The sequence below is a fragment of the Rhinoderma darwinii genome, chromosome 7, assembly GCF_050947455.1.
Source record: "Rhinoderma darwinii isolate aRhiDar2 chromosome 7, aRhiDar2.hap1, whole genome shotgun sequence".
Classification (NCBI taxonomy): Eukaryota; Metazoa; Chordata; class Amphibia; order Anura; family Rhinodermatidae; genus Rhinoderma; species Rhinoderma darwinii.
The window spans coordinates 112,621,604-112,639,676 of NC_134693.1; the positions used below are offsets into that span (position 1 = coordinate 112,621,604).

The following is an 18,073-nucleotide window of genomic DNA, read 5'->3' on the forward strand; positions in this document are numbered from 1 at the left end:
TCCTATTTATGTGGTGGAGGGGCATCATCACGCGTGTTTCTCAAGAACAGCAGGCTCTTGCCTTAGCTACATCCTCCCTCTGTTTTCCATCTTAAAATGTTATGTCATATTGCTAGGATATGCACATGCTATAACATTGTGATAGGTGGGCTCTGACCTTTGGGACTCCTGTTGATCCCGAGAACAGAGGGACAAGGTCCCTTTGGCTTTTTCCCTGCAAAGGGTTGTTCCCGTCCACCTACTGTACAGGGGGTGTACTCATGGCTGCCATCAGGGCAGTACTGCTGGTACTGCCGTCAGGGGCCCGGTCAAAATTTGAAAAAATGGGGGCCCGTCCTCCACTGCTGGAATGCATTTGCTCACGGGCCCTTATGATTTCACTTTGGTGAAAGGAACAGGTGCCATCACAGAGCCGGGGCCCGTTCTTTGCATCAAAGTGTAAAGGATCTGCCAGGCACAACTTCTGTGTATACGCCCATAGGCAATCAGTCTGCACCTGAGTCCATGTCTCTGAGACTGACTCCATCTTCCACCACTCAGGATGGCAGGCTTAGGAGTGGGAGAGTCTATCACAGCCTGGCCAGACGGAGCTAGCTCCCGCCCTCTGTCTATTTATACCTGCCTTTCCTGTTCCTCCTTTACTTGTGATTCTTCTCGTGTGGTTTCCTGGCCCAGCTACAGCTTCTAACTATTTGATCCTGCTCCATACTGACCCTGGCTTACTGGGTACCTCGTGCACTCCTGGTTTGACTCGGCTCGTTCACCACTCTTGTTGCTCACGGTGTTGCCGTGGGCAACTGCCCCATTTCCCTTTGCTTGTGTTCCCTTGTCTGTTTGTCTCGTGCACTTACTGAGCGTAGGGACCGCCGCCCAGTTGTACCCCGTCGCCTAGGGCGGGTCGTTGCAAGTAGGCAGGGACAGAGTGGCGGGTAGATTAGGGCTCACTTGTCCGTTTTCCTACCCCTGTCATTACACAAAGTAAAATCATAAGGGCCCGCTGTTCACATAGTGCCCGCCCCTCCTCCTCCTCCACAGCGGAGTGACAGCACGTGTGGAGGAGACAAGGAGGGTGACGTCATGAAGGCAGCGGGAGGTTTGAATGCAGTGGAGGCGACAAGCAGCAGCAGCAGAAAACTCCTGACACAGTGAGTACAATATGTAATGTCTGTGTCAGTATGTTATGTCTGTCAGGCTGCTGCTGCCCGGAGCGGAGCCTCCTCACATCACATCCCCTCAATAAAGAGCAATGTTACCCTCTCAGGTCTGCTTCATATTCTTGTATCGCTAGTAGCAGTTCTTACCTCTTATCTTTTGTGCTGTGTATCAGAGGGAGAAGACAGGTTTATTGTCCCGGTACGGAGCACAGGAGATAAGAGCCGTCGTAGAGCTGCTGCTAGTGATACAATGCTATGCTTCAGTGTCTGGAGGATCATACAGACATGGGTAAGACACATGCTTTCTATGGGGGGGAGGGGGGTTAGATGACAATGGGGACAGGAAAATTATGGTGTAGTGGGTAGGAGATAATAATGGAGGGTGTATGACACTGAAGGAGATATTATACTAGGAAAAGAGGATATCTGAAGGGAGGGTTAGAGGAAGGAGAGAGGATACCTGGGGGAGGGGGAGAGATCTTAAAGGCTATTTACACCTCTTTTTTATTATATAAAAAAAAGTTTATTACTGTGTGTTATGAAAGTTTGTAAATACTTTTTATTAAAAATAATTTTTACTTTTGGAGATATAGCTGCATTGTATCCTGTATACAGAGCAGCTGTATCATGCACTGAGATCTGTATCCGTCAGGTCCAGTGGACTGACGGGTACAGTGTCGACGTGTCAGGATCCACCTGTTATCGATCAAATATAAATTATGAACAGGGACACGCAGGACCCGCTGACACTGAACTCATCCGTCCCCATCAGTCCCGCTGACCTGACAGATAAAGGTTTCAAAGTATTTACAAAGTAGCACCAAACAGAGTGGTAAAACAGCAAAAAGCACATTCAAATGTTTATATAGCCTTCAAACTTGTGGTGGGTAGTGACAGGGCCGGCCTTAACATAGATGGCGCCCCGTGCGAAATTATCTTTCGGCGCCCCAGCCCCATCATAAAAAAATGCCTCATAAAAAAAGTATAATGCCCACCATAGTATAATGCCCCTTTAGTTCCCCCATACAGTATAATAATAATATATTATAACCCCTTCAAGGACACAGTATTTTGTCCTCTAATTATGCCCACACAGTATTATGCCCCCTAAGTGCCACACACAGTATATTGCCCCCCAGTAGTACCCCTACACAGTATAATGTCCGCTTAGTGACCCCCACACAGTATAATGCCCCCTCCCCTTCCTGCCACACACAGCTCCCCCTGTAGATAGTGCCCCCTGTAGATTGTGCCATACAGCCTTCCTTTAGATAGTGCCATATCCCACCACCTCTCCCTTGTAGACAGTGCCATACAGCCCCCACCTCACCATTGTAGATAGCGCCATACATTCCCCTACCTCCCCCTTGTAGATCTTGCCATACAGCCCCCCACCTCCCTCATGTAGACAGTGCCATACAGCCCCCACCTCCTCCTTGTAGTCAGTGCCATCAAGCCCCACACCTCCCCCTCGTAGGCAGTACCACCTCCCTCATGTAGACAGTGCCATACAGCCCCCACCTCCCCCTTGTAGATCATGCCATACAGCCTCCCACATGTAGACAGTGCCATACAGCCCCCCACCTCCCCTTGTAGATAGTGCCATACAGCCCCCCTTGTAGACAGTACCCCCAAACAAACAAAAAAAGTTGTAATCAGCTAGGCAACGTTCCCACGATAAACTGAGCTGCTCCAGGATGGGATCCTTGCGGAATCCCTGGCCACACAGGGATTCAGGGAGCTGCAGTGGCGCTAGTAGATTGCAGTGCAGGGAGATTCCTCCCTGCTCTGCTATAGTACGCCGCCGGCCATGGGGGGGGGGGGGGGGGCATTCTGACGGGTGGCACGGGCGCCTTCATGCCGGTGTCGCCAACAATGCCACTTTCTGTTCTCCCAGAAATCCCCTCCTCCTTCCCCCGCTGAGCCCTGGCACTTAGTCTCTCCACCTTGCCCCCTGATACCCAACAGCTAGCTCTGCCCTGCCCCTCCAAAGAGATCTCCTACTAGTTTGCTTTTCACCGCTGCCTTATCTCCCACCCCTTTACTTTGTGCCCGCCCAAATAGTGAGGGGGGCCCCAGACTCCTTGGCTGTATGGGGCCCAGAAATTTCTGATGGCGACCCTGGGTGTAATTGTAACGAGCCGTTATAGCCGAACCCAACGGACAGATTTTGCGATAGTGCAACAAAACGGTACTGTGCAGTAGGACCTTTCTCATAGCGAGGCACACACTTTTACAACATTGCAAACTCTATAATCAGAAGATGGCTGTGACGACTTTCCATTTTTAGAGCCCACTTGGAAATATTCTGCAGCCTCTATCGCACTTGACAATCTTTGTGGCTTCCACCCCACTTGGCAAATCTCTGCGGCTTCTTTTCTGATTGGCAAATGTCTGCCTCTTCTGCCGTGCTTGGCAATTTATATGGTTTCTGCCCTGCTTAGCAAATTCTCTCAGATCACTCCACAGGTAGCCAGGGGCGCATTGGGAACTTAAAGTGGCCATGGAAAAAAATCTAAAGTGGCCTTGATATTGTAGGTAGGTCAAAATTGGTGGCAGGCGGGGCCATTGGTGGAAGGTTGAGCCAATGCAAAAATACAAAGTCAGAGCATTTACAGTAGGGGGGGCTAACTCACAATTAAGCGAGGCATCACTGGTAGACAGGGCGAATACTACAGAATAATAGGTGGAACAAACAGCCAAATCACTGACCTCAGCAGTCCCGTGCTGTACTTTAGGCTGGGTTCACACACTGCGGATGTTGTGCATTTTTTTGCCGCAACGATTTTGTAATTACGGCAAAACAAGCCGTTTTTTGCAAAATCACTAAAAACTGTAGCATTTAGCCACTATATTGAGATAATCGCTGCAAAAAAAGGAACAAAACTGCAGCTTGAATACCCAGCATGATGTCGGGCTCTCACAGGTCGTATATGCTGTGTAAAAACTGCGCAGTGTATCTGACCTGGAACCCGCAGCGCCCTCCGTCTGAAAAACCGCACCACATTGTGGTCCGATTTTTCGAACACAGTTTTTGCTGCAGAATGCAGCGCTGGGGTAAGGTAAAAATAAAAACTTTCATACTTACCCCCTCCCTCTTCTCTGCCCGTGGTCCGGCCTACCAAGATGACGTTACCGGCCATGTGACACTGCAGCCTGTTATAGACTGCAGCGTTCACATGGGTTGAAACATCATCCCAGGAGGCCGTACTGTAGGAAGAAGGAGAGTTTACTGGCTAAGTATGATTTATTTATTTTTTCCTGAGTTGCGATTCCTGCGGCAAAATCGCAATTCCGCTGCGAATGTCTCAACACTTAGCTTTCTGTTGCGGGTCTTGTATCCCCATTGAATTCAATGGGGAAAACCCGCAACAGGAAATCGACGAAAAGGCAGCATAAATGGAATGGATTTAAATTCCTCACCGCAGGTCAATTTAACGTTTATCCTGCGTTTTTTTTTCCTGTAAATGCTGCAAAAATTCCGTACAGAATTCTCTTGCAGAAATTCTGCAGAGTTTACGCTACACGGGAGCCCGGCTTGGTTTTCCTGGCGCAGTCAAGACACATTTTGACCGTGACGTGTGAACCCAGAGTTATAGAACAGAGGACAAGAGCAGCGCATATTCATGAGGCTGGGTTCCCATGCCGCGGTCAAAAAATTTTACCGCACCATTGTGGTCATAAACTGCTATTTTGGCACACGGCAAGGATCAGAAGAGAAGGAGCGCCATTTGGCTTCTGGAGCACAAATTTTGCTGGATTGTAGTTTTGTTTGGAGTCTTACTGGTGTTTCCGTTTATAATGTGGAAGTACATGTAAGCCGGGCGGAGTATATAAGGGGCATAGTCAGGTGGTATAATAATGGGGTAAAAAAAATCCTTTCTGCACAGGCCGGTGTCGCACTAATAAATGGTCCTTACTTATTCCCCTTTTGGTCCACACTCGGCATCTTTGCAGTTTGAGGAAATTTGCTGGGAAGTGTTGTCCCGGTATAATACGGGCACCCTCACTTCCAGCAGATATGTTTGAGCCCTACCCTTCCTGGTTACCTAATTTTAGGGGCCTTGATAATTTGCCTCTTGAAACAGAAGAAATGTTCCCCTCGGTACGTCACAACTGCATATTTTTTCTTTCCTGACTTATTGGAGCCTTAACTAATTTTATTTTTTCATAAATGTAGTGGTATGAAGGCTGTTTTTTTTTGCGGGATGAGCTGTAGTTTTTATTGGTACCATTTTGGTACCATTTTGGGGTACATACGACTTTTTGATCACTTGTTATCCTTTTTTTTTTGGGAGGCAAGGTGACCAAAAAACAGCAATTCTGGCATCTTTTTTTAGTTCCTTTTATACAGCGTTCACCACGCGTTATAAACTACATGTTACCTTTATTCTGCGGGTCAGTCCGATTCCGGTGATACCTAATTTATAGCACTTTTTTATGTTTTACAACTTTTTGCAGAATAAAATAACTTTTGTAAAGAGAATGGATTTTTTCTGTCGACAAGTTCTAAGAGCCATAACGGTTATAATTTTTTCGTTGACGGAGCTGTATGAGGGCTTGTTTTTAGCGAGACGAGTTATAGTTTTTATAGGTACCATTTTTGGGTACATGCGAGTATTTTTTAGTTGTTTTTTTTTACGGTGTTCATTGTGCAGAATAAATAACATAATATTTTTATAGTTCAGGTCGTTACGGTCGCAGCGATACCAAATATGTATGGCTTTATTATTTTTTCAATAATAAATGACTTGCTAAGTGAAAAAGGGCGATTGTGTTTTATGTTATTACTTGAAACTTTTATTGTATTTTTTACAACTTTTATTTTGACCTTTTTTTTTACACTTTTTTTTTTACACTATTCCTTAGTCCCACTAGGGGACTTGAACGTCCAACTGTTTGTTTGATGTTCTAATACATTGCACTACCTATGTAGTGCAATGTAATAGAACTGTCAGTTGTTCACTGACAGCAAGCCGATCCGGCTCCGCCTCTGGACGGGGCCTAATCGGCTTACGTAATGGCAGATAGGAAGCCATTGTTAGGCCTCCTGTTGCCATAGTAGCAGTCGTCAGCTCCAGCAGACCTGCTCAGAAGATAGCAGATCTGCATTGCCATCGGACGGCGCGGGAACGGGATCATGTGAGTACGTAAAGTTTTTTGTTTTTTTCTAATAAATCTGTGAGTGGCATTATCTACAGGGGGGGTCATCTATATGTGGGGCACTATCTACAGGGGGGGTCTATGTGGGGATGTGGGCACTATATACAGGGGGGGGTATATATGTGGGGATGTGGGCCACTATATACAGGGGGGTCTATATGTGGGGATATGGAGCACTATCTACAGGCAGGACCGCCATTAGGAATTTCTGAGCCCCATACAGCCAAGATGTCTTGGCCCCCCCTCCATTACCGGGATTGGGCAATGGAAAGTGTGGCGCTCATGTTTGTACGTTATATGCATTAACTGATTTTGGTGCTGATGTCAATTACTGTGAATGAAACCATGGAGCAGGCAGTGACCGGTAATGCTCTGGATTTTGTTCTATTTAGCTAAAACGTATCCCTCTGTATGGCATAAAGTGGGATACGTCGCCTGGGGAATGGCCCTGGAGAAACTACTGAAGTCACTTTCCATAAATGGACAGTGTTGTCAGGAGGTTTCCCAGGGCTGGAGTCCCCGGGCAGAGCTTCTACTAGCGCTCTGCCCAGGGACTTTGGCTTTGCAAAGCCTGAGTCCACAGCTAGAGAGTCGGCAACGCTCTGGCTAGGGATTCCGGCCCTGGAGAATCCCCTGACGTCACTTTACATATATGGACAGTGATGTCAGGAGCTTTCCCAGGGACAAAGTCCACAGGCAGAGCACTTGTGATGCTCTGTCTGGGGACTCCAGCATTGGGGAGCTCCTGACTTCACTGTCCACATACTAATGTCTCTAGCGGTATAAGTTTTTTTGTGGAATCTCTCAGGATGGAATAGCAAAGTCTACTACGCTATTCCATCCTTCAAAAAAAGGTAAACCGACATATACCAGCCCGACGTAGGCTAAAAGGACATAATGGAGCCCTGTGAATTTTTTTTTACGTTGTTTATAGTGTATGTTCGGAGATTTTCTCTACAATAAATGTAGGGCAATAAAACGATGTAAGAGGGGGAAGCACTTGTGAGGATATAAGGAGCACTAACTTTCTAACACTGCCATTAAAGTCCAATGAGTTTTTACGTTAAAAAATCTGAGGCTTCCCTTGGATTTCTGCAGCAAATGTGCCACAAGCGTGTAGCAGATCCGCACGAGAAACTAATCCCATGGTCATTCAAAGGGACTTATCCTCGGCTTTTCCGTGCAAAATAAGTCGCATGCTTCTTATTGCTGTGGGAGGCAGATTGTCATTGAAATCCATATAAAATCCAACACGTGTGAACGGGACATTAGGATAAGTTTAAAAAAAAACTCTGTTAGGCCAAATGCACACGATGTATATTACGTGCGGATTTGCCGCATGTATTTTTGTGCGCCAAATCCGCAGCGTAATACAGTACCACAGTACCAGCAAAGTAAATGAGAGATCAAGAAATCTCATCTACACATAGCAGATTTTTTCTGCATGTAAATTGACCTGCGGTGCGTATTTTAAAATCTGCAGCATGTCAATTTATTTTGCGTTTCCGCTTGCAAATTGTATCTGACCAGTTTAAAAAAAATCAAAAATAACAAATCCGCAGAATAAAACCTGCACCTACTGTATTTCCACATCAAAATGTAAAAACCGCGACTAAGAATGCACTATTAGGGCATTAGGACACGTTGCGGAATTGCTGCATTTTTTCAGTTCGTAATTGCGCACGGCCATGAGTAAAAAAAAACACCCCGTAAAAAAAAAGTGCATGTCCCGTGTCTTGAGCCATTTTTGGAGCTGTTTTTCGTTGTCTCAATAGAAAAACAGCTTTAAAAACGGCCGTAAAGAACGCATAAAAAAATGCTTGATGCATAAAAAAAAGGCTGAAAATCAGAGGCTGCTTTCCTTTGAAAAGCTCCGTATTTTACGGCCGTTTTTTGTTTGCTGTGGGAACATACCCTAACGGGTAAAATATGTTCTAATTCTGCAACATAATAGGCATGATCAGGATTTAATAATCAGCAGCACGTCCTAAATTCCATGCAGATTTTTTTCTGCTGCATGTGCATGGGGTTTTGAAAATGAGTTAGGGCTTATTCAGACGAACATGTTAAATTTCAGTGTGATGGCCGTTGTTTTAACGGACCGTGTAAAGGGCCTTAAAAACATAGTACATGTTCCATTTATGTCCGTTTTTACAGATCCCTCAATAGACTCAAGTCTATGAGGGATCCGTGAGAACGGGTCCCACACAGGTGCAAATTGGCAGTGAAAAACGACAATTGCGCACACGTTCATGAACATTTGTAGTGGATTTTCAGTGCGCAATCCGCACAAGAAATAGGAGACAAATCCGCCACTTCTGAAGTGGCCTTGTTGAAACGTCCGTGTTCGGTCCATTTTATATGGACCGTATGTCGGCAGTATTTCCCGAAACGACCACAGTTCAGGGAGCCGGGCTCCTAGTTATCTATGACGCTAGGATTCCCTGTCTCTCCGTGGGAATACTGTCCCCGGTCCCGTACTGAAAACATGATTACAGTACGGGAGAGTTTTCCTGCGGAGAGACAGGGAAACCTAGCGTCATAGATAACTATGGAAAATAATAAGAGGAAATAGACATGGACCGCACAATCCACAATGTATACGTTGATCTGAGCCGCTAGGCATAATTTCTGAACATGAGGTTCTTTGTTAACATTTTGATCAAACTGTATAAGCCCACTTGCCACTTCACGGCAAACTCTTTTAAAGTGGGTCCCTACTCTAGCGGTTGCAGCACCGCATGGCGGCCACCGCAGCACCGCTCCTGCAGAGGGAGCCATACAGGGGCCCAAAAGCACCCATGCCATCCGACCGTGCCAAGCCTCCTTGGCTCTGGGCTACATCCCCCCACAAATGCAGCACCACAGCAACAGGTGCCACCCCACAGCACCACAACAAGTGAACACCGCCACTGCAGCACCGCTCCTGCAGAGGGAGCAACCCAGGGGCCTGGTGCTGCGATGGCGGTGGCCGCCATGTGGTGCTGAAACTGCTAGAGTAGGGACCCACTTTAAAAGAGGTCGCCGTGAAGTGGCAAGTGGGCTTATACAGTTTGATCAAAATGTTAACAAAGAACCTCATGTTCATGTTTAGAAATTATGCCTAGCGGCTCAGATCAACGTATACATTGTGGATTGTGCGGTTCATGTCTATTTCCTCTTAATGTTTTCCATATAATATATAGTCTATCCTCTTCCATTTATTTGTTTTACTTGGCACCAGCACTCCACACATTTTAAAAAAAAAACAGCTGATTTTAATCCAGGAATGACCTCATAAGTGTTCCTGCCGTTGCTTTTACTCTCAGTCGGTCACTGGGGACGCATGGTAAAGTGAGCTTATTTCATCTGTTCATTTGTTGTGGTGCTGTATTTGTGGGGGGACGTAGCCCAGAGCCAAAGAGGCTTGGCACGGTCTGATGGCATGGGTGCTTTTGGGCCCCTGGGTTTCTCCCTCTGCAGGAGCGGTTCTGCGGTGGCGGTGGCCGCCATGCGGTGTTGCAATCGCTAGAGTAGGGACCCACTTTAAAAGAGGCCGCCGTGAAGTGGCAAGTGGGCTTATACAGTTTGATCAAAATGTTAACAAAGAACCTCATGTTCATGTTTAGAAATTCTGCCTATCGTCTCAGATCAACGTATACATTGTGGATTGTGCGGTCCAGGTCTATTTCCTCTTAATGTTTTTCATAGATAACTATGTTGATAGGAGCCCGGCTCCCTGAACTGTGGTCGGTCCGGGAAATATGGCCGATACACAGTCCATATAAAATGGACCGAGCACGGCCGTCTTAATAAGGCCTTATTCTATTTACACAGTGCAGTCAAATCAAATTTTTTTGCAAAATCGCAACAAAAACTTGATTTTACCGCACTTTGACTATAGCCTAACAGCACTGTTTTGCCATGTTTTTTACCCTTTTTTTATGCAATTTCCGTAATCGTGGCACAAATCACGTGCTAGGGAAACAATTTTAACATACTTTATATAATCAAGTTATATATAATCAAGTGGGGTTAGGAGGAATGTGAAGCACGATGGAGAGAGGGGGACACTCACCAGCCTGCCGGTCCAGTCGGTGGTGTAGAGAAGGAGCTGGCTGGGGGGTTGAGATCTCTTCACACGGAGCTTCTACATACTGCATCTTCCTCTTCTGTAAGTACTCTCAGGGCCCCAGCGTTAGTTACTTCAGAGTAAGGAATGGGCCCTATTACATTGCAGGGTCCATTCCTTTCTCCAAGTGACTAATGCTGGGGCCCTAAATGAAATGTGTAAAGTTGATGAGAAGCGACAGGCCCCTATTTTTCATCATTCTGGCCGGGCCCCTGATGGCAGTACCAGCTGTACTGCCCTGATGGCGGCCATGACGGGCCCTATTACATTGCAGGGTCTGTTCCTTTCTCCAAGTGACTAACGCTGGGGCCCTCAATGAAATGTGTAAAGTTGATGAGAAGCGATGGGCCCCTACTTTTCATCATTCTGGCCGGGCCCCTGATGGCAGTACCAGCTGTACTGCCCTGATGGTGGCCATGTATACAGGGGGGGTCTATATGTGGGGATGTGGGCCACTATATATAGGGGGTCTATATGTGGGGATGTGGGCCACTAAATACAGGGGGGTCTATATGTGGGGATATGGGCCACTATATACAGTGGGGTCTATATGTGGGGATGTGGGCCACTATATACAGGGGGTGTCTATATGTGGGGATGTGGGCCACTATATACAGGGGGGTCTATTATTGGGCCTCTATATACAGGGTGTCTATATGTGGGGATGTGGGCCACTATCTATGGGGGGTCTATATGTGGGGATGTGGGCCACTATATACAGGGGGGTCTATATGTGGGGATGTGGGGCACTATCTACAGAGGGGTCTATATGTGGGGCACTATATACAGGGGGAGCTATTTGTGAGACACTGTACAGGGGTGGGCTATATGTAGAGCACTATCTATAGGGAAGCTATTTTTCAGGCACTTTCTATAGGGGTGTGCTATATGTGGGACACTATAAACAGGGGTGGGTTACCTGTGGGTCATTAGCTACAGGAGCGCTATATGTAGGGCACTGTCTACAGGGGTGGGCTATATATGGGACACTATATACAAGGGAGCTATATGTGAGACACTATCTACAAGGTGGGCTATACGTGGAGCACTATCTATAGGGGAAGCTATATGTAGGGCAGCACGGTGGCTCAGTGGTTAGCACTATTGCCTTGCAGCTCTGGAGTCCATATGTGGAAACTATCTACAGAGGGCTGTATGTGGGAAAATATCTACAGGGGCTTCAATGTATGGCACTATCTACAGAGGCTTTATGGGTGTCACTATCTACAAGGGGCTATGGGGGCATTATCTACAGGGGGCACGGGGTGTGTGTGGGGCACAGTGTATGGTACTATTATAATCAGGGACACAGTGTGTGGCGCTATTATAGTTAGAGGTGCAGTGTATGGCACTTTATTATATTTAGAGGTGTTGAGAATTTTAACTTCGTTTATAGGTGCATAAATGTTTTAATAGTGAGAAGCTGAAGACATCTGAGCGGAAAACTGCAGAAATAGGTCATGGCTGGGAGAAATCCATCATAGATGTCTGGACCAGACGGAGCAGAAAAGAACTAGAATCTAAGACGTCTCCGGTGAGTCACTCAATATAAATGTTTATTCTGCCTCTAATCAGTACTGTAGTCACTGTATGATCTGCAGCGAGATGATGGTGGTATGATTTTTTTTGTGAAATAGCTTCTCCCAGCATATCCTTACCATTGTTCGGGCCATGCTGGGAGCTGTAGTTTTACGCCGTACAAACCTACACGACAGGGGTTGCGCTAAATTGAGCTGTATTTGTTCTGATGTTTTATATATGCACTGAGCTTGGTTCTGTTATTGTATATATATACACTGAGCTTGGTTCTGTTGTTGTATATATGTACTGATGTTGGTTCTGATGATGTGCTTTGTTCTGGTGCTGTATATACGTATTAGATTGGTTTTGATGCTGTATATATGTAATGAGCTTGGTTCTGGGGATGTATTTATGTACTGAGGTTGGTTCTGGTGCTGTATTTATGTACTGAGGTTTGTTCTGGTGCTGTATATATGTACTGATCTTAGTTCGGGTGCTGTATATATGTACTGAGCTTGGTTCTGGTGTTGTATATATGTACTGAGCTTGGTTCTGGTGTTCTATATATGTATGAACTTGTTCTGGTATTGTATATATGTACTGAGATTTGTTTTGGTGGTGTATATATGTATGAGCTTGTTCTGGTGTTGTATATATGTCCTGAGGTTGTTTCTGGTGTTGTATATATATATGGGCTTGGTTATAGTGCTGTATTAATGTACTGAGGTTTGTTCTGGTGCTGTATATATGTATGGGCTTGGTTCTAGTGCTGTATTTATGTACTGAGCTTTGTTCTAGTACTGTATTACGTACTGAGCTTGGTCCTGGTGCTGTATATATGTACTTAGCTTGGTTCTAGTGCTGTATTTATGTGCTGAGCTTGTTTGTGGTACTGTATATATGTCAAAGCTTGGTTCTGGATCTGTAATTATATAGAATATATTTATAATAACAAAATTGCAGGGCAGATGAGATTGTTCTCAATTCATTGTATATTTCATGGGAACCTGTCTGGTAGTTTTAACCCCTTGAACTGCCACCATGCGGTAATACATGACCTGACAATATTTCCAAACATTCCCTTGTATGCTTTTTTTCAATTGCTGCAAAATCTTTAAAATCCACTTTTAAAACGGCGCACACTATATGCTAATTATTCATTAAAAGGTCATGGGGTGGTGCCGCTATCCTGAAGAGTCACATAGTCCTGCCTCCAAACCCACCTTTCCATGCTTGGTTGACATCTCCCTGGCTGATACAACTTTCTCGGATGCGCCATTGCCTTGTGGCACTATACACAAGGGGGAGTTGTGTGGCACTATACACAAGGGGGAGCTGTGTGGCACCATACACAAGGGGGAGCTGTGTGGCACTATACACATGGGGGAACTGTATAGCACTATTTACATGGGGGAGGGCAGTGGCTCTATCTACAGGGGGCTGAGTGTGGCGCAATCTACAGGGGTCTGTGTGTGGCACTATTTACATGGGTCTGTGTGTGGCAATATCTACTAAGGGGGTGCTGTGTGGGACTATATACAAGGGAGGGGGCTGTGTGGCACTATATACAGTGGGAGCTGTATAGCGCTATATACAGTGGGGGCTTTATGGCGATATCTGCAGTGGGGCTGTATTGCACTCTCTATAAGGGGAGGTGGGGGCGCTATCTACAATTGGGGTGTGACACTGTCTATAGGTGGGGCTATATAGAACTGTCCACAGGGGGGCTTTATGGCACATTCTACAGGGGGCACTATTTATAAGGGGGGCTGCTTGTGGCACCCGGGGGGGGGGCCCGGTCAAGAGTTTGCTATGGGGTCCAGTCTGTCCTAGTTACGCCCCTGGTGCATATATGGACAGAGACATCAAGTGCTCTGTACAGGAGCGGAATCCCCGGCCACACGGGGATTTCGCTCCTTCAGGGAGCTACAGTGGTCGCTAGTAGATAGCAGAGCAGGGAGATTCCTCCCTGCTCTGCTATAGTGGCATTGCTACCGCTATAGCAGCCACTGCTAGCGCACCGCCGGCCATGGGGGGCACGTCTCGACTGGCGGTACTGGCGCCCTCATGCCCGGTGTTGCTGCTAGCAGCCGCTATGGCTGCTACAGTGGTAGCGACGCCACTGAGTGAAGAAGCGCCCAGGCGGCTGCTGTGTCGCTGATAGGCGTGGCATGTATTAAATATTTAATACATGAAGCTTTGTAGTGCACAGATTTTACTTCTGCACAACTATTTTTAGGATTAGTCTAAGCTCATTACCTAAACTTAAGCCACTGACAAGCCTTCATCGTAGTGCAGCGTACTGTGTGGCACTGTTTATGGAAAGTGTCATGTCTTTCAGCGTGAGAACACGAGCAGGTTTAACTCATTCCTCCCCGAATGGGTCTCTATGTCCTGTGTTGTTCTCACAACTATTTTGGAGGATTTTGCACATATAAAGGAGCTGATTTACCACACAATCCGTGTTCTAGACATCAGTATACAATAAATGCATGTATGGTACAACCTCTTCTCAAGGAAAGATCTACAGTCTAAAAAAATAGAGCCTCACGGCAACATTCAGCACATATGTAGTGATACCAACAAGTACGTTATTCCCCAATGATAACAACAGTGCAGTATAAAAGTGACCATAACAAATGTAAAGGTGTATTGTACATTACATCTTTCTTTAGTTCTTCTTGAATTTTTATTAATGCGCTCCTGACTGCATAATAATCTCTCACAAATCACATACTGGTGTTTAGAATTTTAGTAGCCAGATGCTGGAGGTTTCTGACACCAGGAACTGCACACCATTCTTATCAATAGGTTGTGTATGGTATTGCAGCATTCAAGTAACTGGGGCTAAGCTGCAATACCAGTCATAGCCCAGTGACAAAAGTTGCACTGTTCCGGCAAAAAAAGCAGACTTTTTTTTCCGATCTTAGACAACCCCTTTCAACTCCTTAGCCAACTCCTTCCTTTCTTTTCCTCTTATCTCAACATATCCTGAGATGTGTGGTGCGAGATAACCAGCTTTAAAAAGAAAACCAAATGATTTTGCGATACTCTGTCACGAGATGTCTTTGCTATGTGTTTATGTGTGGCCACCCAGTGGTTGTGATGTGGGTTGCAGACTGTCAAGGGTTTTGCTAGCAGGTCGCGATATTGTATTGAATTTGTTTTATGAGAAATGGAGTCCTTAACCAAATTCAAGCAAACGTAAGGGTGGACACATCTGTAAAATTCGCAGTTGTAGCATATTTTGTATAAATAAAACCGTACCCCATTCAAAATTCTGGTTTAAGTCTAAGCCCAATATTTATACCACTCAAGTCATAATTCTCAGAAGCCAAATTCTGGGGTCAAGCTGGAGAAATGCTTAAAGAGGCTCTGTCACCAGTTGTCCATTAAGAAACTCATTAGCATAAAGCTAATATAGGTCATAACTGTCAAAAATTATCGTTTTTCTAAATAAAAAAAAACTGCTGTAATCTACGCCAATCACATCATGTACAGGTCACATATAATGTGGTGACAGAGCCTCTTTAAGCTGCCTAGGGCCTGACTTAGAGGGGAAAAGGTTGTCACCAGTTAATATTGATCCCTTAATAACGTAATATTGGTTCCACAGGAGTTTTTTTTTTTCCCGGTGGTTAATTCAACTCCCCAGTCTAGGTAAGCAGCAGATGAGCACTTTAAGACTTGACTGCACATATCCCTATAATAAAAACGGAGAATGGGGGCTGGGATACTGGGCTTATGAGCAGTCAAACATGAATTTATAGTAGAGGTATTACTTACCAAATAACATTATTTGAGATGACCAATTTCTGGACTCAAGATCATACTTTGTAACTCTTTCTTACATAATTACTTTTCAGATAACATGGATCTGCAATATAGTGCAATTTCATTTTATTATTCCGTCAATGAACATGGCCAATACTGATATCTATTCAGCCTGACACTGAGGTAGAGGTCTAGTTTGTGGGAAAAACACCAACAAAGGGATACAGATACGGCACGTCACATAACAACCGATGGTCTTTCTCTCAGTCGGATTCACCTTTATAGTGTATTTCCTTTACGGATTTATTCACATTTTTAAAATACTTTCAAGGTCATATGTCATAACTAAATATTAGGCAATAAAGGTCTACTGATATGTCCCATCTGCATTAGGGATTTTACATGGGGCTCGATTGCAATTCAGTGATTGACATAAGCACTTTCTACTGAACTTTGTTGATATATTCAGATGTTGCAGAGCTCAGTTTGCTGGATGCAAAAGAGCTGAGTTTGTCATTTGCCACAACTTAACATTATCTGTGGTTTTACATAGGATTGCAGGTAAAGCTTTATTAATGACATAATAAATAATACAACCTTAAATAACAAATTCAGCTCTACTACATCTGTACATACGTGTAGCTCTTGTATGTGCGCCTTGCAATTTCTCACCAAGCTAAGGTTATTTGGCAGATTTTACCTGCAGTCCTATGGAAACCACATGGATCTCATCTTGATAGCACAATGAACTGTGCCAAATGACTGGAGAGTTTTCTTTTATCATTAAAGTTTTAGTATAACATTGTGCAACATCTGTAAAAGTATCCGAGAAAACCTCCCAGATGAAGAATAAAGCATTTTCCTTATCATTCATTTTCTTTTTTGCTCAGCAAATATAAAGTTTAATCACTCACCAGTTTTATAAGTTGTCAAAATTCCTCATGCGGTCCAATAGATTTTTTCGCATCCATTAAAACATGGTCTTGAGATAGCACGTGTCAATCGTTATGGAACACGAGGTCTGGAGATTTACAAAATAAAATAATGGAAAAACTCTAAAAAAATATGATCTGCATCGAGAGACGGAAAATGGAATTCATACATGTTCTCCTTCCCTGTATCCTCACGTCTGGTCCATCTTTCTCTTCTCCCTTTGTGTGTGTGTGAATGATGCAGCTACCTCTGAGTCTGCTCTCCCTCCCTCTCAGAACTGTAGCCTTTTCTTGACAACTGTTGAAACCCTCAGTGATAGAAAATTCATTCAATACAGTCCTCGGAATATATCTGCCACCCAGTGAAATACTCTTCCCTCTCACTGTAGAGTATCCCCCTCCCACTGCCGGCACCCTCTCCGTCCTACTATTTACTTTACATATCATTTGCCATCTCATCTTCTTGTTGTGTTCCCTTATTAGGCTGAAAACACAGGGCTTTCCTTGAAAATAGTCTTCCATCATGTAGGAGCCGGATTAATAATTTCATGTTCCAAATAAAATAAGGTAAGTTCAGAAAAAGTCAAGAGTGGGTTCAAAATATATTAGGGAAATAGAACGTATCAATTATAATGTTATTATTATAAATTCTCCCTTCAGATACCGCAACAATCCAACATTAAAGAGGAGCTGTCGCCAGCCATTATATGTCTATTTTAGAAAACACCTGCGAAATAAACCGTGCAGAAGCATCTATTCTTAGAACATTTTCATAGTGATGTACTTCTGTTATTCCTCCTGGAAATGTATATATTGCGATTAGGTTGAGAAAAACGGGACCAATGGCGCTGCTTGGTTTAAAGATAATCCACAACCATTCCAGTGGGTAAAGAAATAAAAGGATTTATTGGTAATAGGCTACGCGTTTCGACGCCGCACCGGCGTCTTCCTCAGGCCAATGCAGACTGTGCGGTTTCAGCCTTATTTATACACTAAGGCAAGGAAGAAAGACCGCCAGAATGCAAAAGGGTCAAAGGTCATAAAAACAGAAACAAGAAAACAAAAGAAAACATCAACATGACACATTTAAAAAGCACTTTTGCACAACAATTGGGTATATATCAGTCAAAAGAATTTCAAATTTTAAAAGGATTTTTAGAAATTTTTGAGTTTTAGATTTTTAAAAACATATATTGTTTATGCCAGCACACAAACTGACACGTCATTAGCAGGGTTCCACATAAGAGGGACTTTTCGGGCCAAAATGCTGACTTTTATTTGTACAACTAGTTGTGGTTAAACAACAGTCATCGGGTTAGAAATAAATTGAAGTTTTGGTCATTTGATAGTGTAGCGGTGTAACACTACAGGGCCTGCTGAATCGGAAGCGTCCCTGGTTACCACGGACCGTAACAGGT

The 18,073-nt window shown here is 44.6% G+C and overlaps 1 protein-coding gene across 3 annotated transcripts in view; it reads right to left on the minus strand.

Moving 5' to 3' along the window:
- The window catches only part of HRH1 (histamine receptor H1), a 184,886-nt gene that overhangs the window by 163,461 nt on the left and 3,352 nt on the right, over positions 1-18,073 (minus strand). Inside the window, exons 2-3 of one of the 3 annotated variants that reach the window (XM_075832355.1) lie at positions 16,638-16,744; positions 15,736-15,826 (exon numbers count right to left, since the gene is read on the minus strand). The gene's annotated coding sequence lies outside the window, so the exon portion shown is untranslated. Of the gene's footprint in view, positions 1-15,735; positions 15,827-16,637; positions 17,010-18,073 lie in introns of those variants that run through there. The other 2 variants (XM_075832352.1, XM_075832354.1) reach the window with 2 other exon arrangements.